General features: G+C 38.8%; 1 pseudogene; it reads right to left on the bottom strand.

Annotated features, from left to right (window-relative positions):
- Window positions 1-3683: 3683 nt before the first annotated feature.
- LOC122901892 lies at window positions 3684-4600 on the bottom strand (annotated as a pseudogene).
- Between the last annotated feature and the right edge of the window lie 503 nt (window positions 4601-5103).

The raw sequence follows: 5103 nt of genomic DNA, 5'->3' as shown, positions 1-5103 counted from the left end.
AGTTTTACAGATGCCTCAATATCCCAAACCATATTTCTAATCAAATATTAACCTTACCCTTTGACATCATCCCTGGAAATGTAGCTGAAGTTTTTATTACTCTGTGTGATCAGTTATGTTTTATTCTTTTTTAAAAAATTCATTTATTTTTGCAAGAGAGAGCAAAGGAGCACAAGTGGTGGGAGGGGCAAAAGGAAAAGCAGGCTCCCCGCCGAGCAGGGACCCCCACCCCTCCCTTGGAGGACAGGATCCCAGGGCTCTGGGATCATGACCTGAGCAAAGGTAGACGTTTAACTGACTGAGCCACCCAGGTGCCCCTGTTAAGTTCTTTCTTGATTCTCTATTATGCCTTTTCTTGATTCTCTATTGTTCCTTGAATAACTGGAAGACACTGCTACAAAAAAGAAAAATGATCATTTGTATCTTATAGGAAAAATGTGTGACGGGCAGCTGACAATGTATAGAAGAAATATATGGAACACATGAAAGGAGGGGTTGAAAAAAGTTGAATTTAAGTGAAAAAAAATAAAACTTGTGCAGAAAAGGGAATTGCAAATACTCTGAGAAGTAGGGCCTGAATTCTATCACTGTCCCATGATTACAGATGAGAGCAACTTTAGAGTCACAAAAAGTTTGTCCATTTTCACAGCAAGAATAAGAAGTTGAGCTGAGCCCTTATCAGCCTGACACCAAAATGAATACATAGCCATTCTGTTAGTTTGCCTGTGATGTACACCAAGTTGCTTTTCCAAGAAAGGCACAGTTTTCTGAACAACTTACCAGTTCTTTGTCTTGCAGGAACAAGGTTTAGACTGCCCAACAAGCATAAATGTCACATAGATTATCTTTATCTCTATCACCATGAAAAAATTTAATAAGATATGTCTTATAAAGCCTCAGGTAACAAAAAGATTTTAAAAAGAGAACTATAAAATGTTAGGGAGAAACATGATCCTAATTAGACATTTTCCCCATCCTAAGGCAACAATCCAAAACGGTTGAGACTCAGTGAATGAAAATCTCTAGGAAATATATAATTAAAAATAATTGGTAGCAGAGAAGGATTCCACAAATTTAGAAATGTGGTTACTCTTTACTCCTTACGTGACTACAGTTTCTTCACAACCACCTACTTATCTATCAGTATCAGACATGTTTTATATTTATTCTAGGCAAATGTAACATTAAAAATAATGTAAAATTTTAGAGAGACAAGTATATGAACCAGCTATACAGAATACCAGTGATAAAGCAGATGGCTACACTTTATTATCTTCAGGAGCAGAACTTTCTTTCTAACGGCCTCTAAATATTTCATTCATTTAACCAAGAGATTCTCATTCAACTTTGATTTTCCCTGCATAGGCTTATTTTTCTAAAAGGATGCTTAAGTAATGAAGAGTCACCTCACATAGGAATACCGGTCGTTGAGCTGTTTCAGTACTAGTAACTGAACTGCTAATGACATCAGCTAAAACGCAGTCTTTCTATCCTTCCACTCTGCCAGTCCAAGTACATTATACCTGTGGCTACAAGTCTTGTTTTCTCAGTCAAAACATGGCTGCAACACCCCTACACAATATATTCTCTTACAACTACCCAAAGCCAGAAAAGAGCAGATCACTACTTTCTCCCTTATTTTTTTAAGTAAAATGCTACAGAATCAACCCAAAAATCCAATGGTCAGACATATTTTTCTTCATGTATCATTCATCAAAATTCTGCCACAAAGTTATTCAAATTATCACTGGCAGTGTGATTTCAATTGCTGTGGTTAGCTTAGACTAATCAAGATTTACTCCCCTGGGCTGAAGAAGGGTCCTTAGCCTCTCTAGAAGCAGCTGACCTTCTGAAACCAACAGTAAATCAGGATTGTGAGCAAGGAAACAAGAGGAGAGGCTGCTGCCGCTTCTTGGTAGACACAAGAAGCACCACTGTCACCTCTTCTCACAGGCAAAATGGTGCCCATCACTTCTCAGTGCAGAAGACCAGTTTTGTTTCTACAGGCTTGCATTAGAAAAATAATTCTGAGTTAGTTATCTGCAAAAATAGACTACTGTACTTACACCTTTAATAATCCATCTTTTTTTTAAAGATTTATTTATTTATTTTACAGACAGAAATCGCAAGTAGGCAGAGAGGCAGGCAGAGAGAGAGAGGAGAAAGCAGGCTCCCCGCTGAGCAGAGAGCCCGATGCGGGGCTCGATCCCAGGACCCTGGGATCATGACCTGAGCCGAAGGCAGAGGCTTTAACCCACTGAGCCACCCAGGCACCCCCCTAATAATCCATTTTCTTTTCTTTTACTTTCTTTTCTTTTTCTTTTTTTCTTTCTTTCTTTCTTTTTTTTTTTTAACACTATAGTCTCATGTTCTGAAACCTAGACACCCATTCCAGTGTGGCTAATGTGATAAGTACTAATAGAAATGGAAAAAGTAATAGTAATATCAATTAATTGAGTCATCAAATTGAGTCATCAAATAATATTACAGAGTGATAAATATATATATATAGAAAGAACTGTGCTAAGTCCTTCATATTTATTCTTTTCTTTTTTTTTTTTTCTTAAGATTTTAATTTGAGAGAGAGAGAATTAGAGATAGCACCCATGAGAGAGGTTAGGTCAGAGGGAGAAGCAGACCCCAAGCTGAGCAGGGAACACGATGTGGGACTTGATCTCTGGACTCCAGGATCATGACCTGAGTTGAAGGCAGTCACTCAACCAACTGGGCCACCCAGGTGCCCATGATAACACTATAATGTGTGAAAGATTTTACAGAAGATGGTATGACTGAGGCTTAGGCACATTATCAAGTCTGTCACTCCAGGCCATACAATTTCTTATCTTGAACGACTCTGTCTTGGTCAGTGTTGAAGCTTCATGTGGAAGACTCTGGAGTCTCTTTGTAGCAGCACCCATTCTGTCTATATACAAACACACACATGCAGACACACACACACACACACTCAGATGGGAAGAAACTTTTAGAGGAGATAGATATGCTAATTATCTTGATTGGGTGATGGTTTCATGGAGAGATGCATTATCTCCCAACTGGTTGAATTAGATATGTATTGAATACATTGTATTTTAAAAAAATTTTTTTTTGTATTTTTAAAATTTCAACTAAACTTTGATAAAGCTGTGTTTTGAAAAGGTACAGTAACCAAGACAAGATGTTCTAGATAAAGGAAACAACAAATGGGTCAACAGAGTCTAAAAATAGATCCACAAAAATAAGACAGATCTTGGGGCACCTGGGTGGCTCAGTGGGTTAAGCCACTCACTCATGTACTTACTCACTCTCTCTTTCTCTCTCTCAAATAAAAAATAAATAAATAAAATTTTAAAGACACATTTATTCAGCATCATGATCAGACTATTACATTTAGCAATCAACAGCATGGGTGCAAAAGAAAAAAAAAATCTACATTAAAACCCTTTGTTGGAATGCTTTATACTTTCCGCAGAACAGAAACTAAAATAACCCATTACACAATTAGTCACAAATACAGTCCTTGAGTTTTTTGCCCATGCACATGAGTATTGACTAAAGCATGTCTTTGTAGCAGGTAGGCCCTGCCATCACTGTGCTTGGCTGAGTGCACAAATCTATTGTAACCTGTAGCTTCCCTCTCACATCTCTGGCTCTCCTCTCCTGCTAAGCTTTGTTCCTGGTAGTAATTAAAACCTTCGGCCACTGCTGTAGCTACTGCTGCTGCTGGAACTACCGTAGCCACCTTGGTTTCACGGCTTGGCAAAGTATTGTCCTCCACGACCATAGGGGCCAGAGGATTGATTGTTTTAATTGCCAAAACCATTATAGCTTCTGCCACCTCCAAACTTGCTTCCATTATTACCAAATCTGTTCTAGCCATCCCCACTGCCACCATATCCACCACCACCTTGACTGCCATCAAAACTACCTTGACCCTTGATGTTTCCTCCATGACCAAAGTTGTCATTCCCACCAAAACCACCTCCATGACCACCACCAAAATTTCCAGAACCACCTCAACCTCTTTGGCTGGATGAAGCACGAGTCATCTCTTGCTTAGAGAGCACTTTCTTTACTTCACAGCTGTGGCCATTCACAGGATGGGATTTTTGAATGACAGTCTTGTCAACAGAGTCATGGTCATCAAATGTTACAAAAGAAAAACCCCTCTTTTTGCCACTGCCTTGGTCAGTCATGACCTCATTCACTTCGATGTTTCCACACCGTTCGAAATCATCTCTTAGAGGATGTTTGTCAGTGACTTCTTTAATGCCACCAACAAAAATCTTTCTCACAGTTAAGTGGGCACCAGGTCTTTGAGAATCTTCTCTTGACACAGCCCTGTTTGGCTCCACAACTCTTCCATCCACCTTGTGCGGCCTCACATTCATGGCTGCCTCCACCTCCTCCATAGGGACAATGTGACAAACCCAAAACTTCTGGAGTGCTTGGTGTTTGGGTGTCTTCTGACCACACAGTCCATAAGTTCTCCCCATGGCTCAAAATGGCTCCTCTGACTCTCATCGGTTGTTTCAAAGCTCAGCCTTCTGATGAAGAGCTTCCGCTGCTGTTCAGGCTCTTTGGGAGGCTCTGACTTAGACATGATGGCAGTGGGAGGGGAGACTTTACCGATGCTTACTTGGCGGTGTCCATGGGCAGAAAGTTCAAATTAATAAAATCTTAAAGAAAATAAGACCAATCACTTTTTGACAAAAGTAGATATACACAGTATTTTTAAGTGGAGAAAGAATATAATTCAGCAAACTGTATTGAAACATTTGGACATCCATATGCAAAAAAAATTTTAGAAAGGAACTTGACCTAAGTATTCATCATTATCATTACACAAAAATTAACTCTAAACAGAGAATATATCTGAGTGTAAAACGTGAAATTATAATTTTTTAGAAGAAAGCATAGGTAAAGATCTTTGTATTCTGGGCTTGGCAAAAAAGTATGGAGACACACTGAAAGCATAATCCATAAAGGGAAAGTGATAAATTAGATTTAAAATATAAACACTTTGTTTTGTTTTTGTTCTGTGAAAGACACTGTTAAAAGAATTAAAAGACTCACTACAGACTGAGAGAAAATATTTGGAAATTA

Source organism: Neovison vison, chromosome 3, assembly GCF_020171115.1.
Source record: "Neovison vison isolate M4711 chromosome 3, ASM_NN_V1, whole genome shotgun sequence".
NCBI lineage: Eukaryota > Metazoa > Chordata > Mammalia > Carnivora > Mustelidae > Neogale > Neogale vison.
The sequence above is the reverse complement of the archived record's forward strand: the minus strand, read 5'-3'. Positions and strand labels throughout refer to the sequence as shown.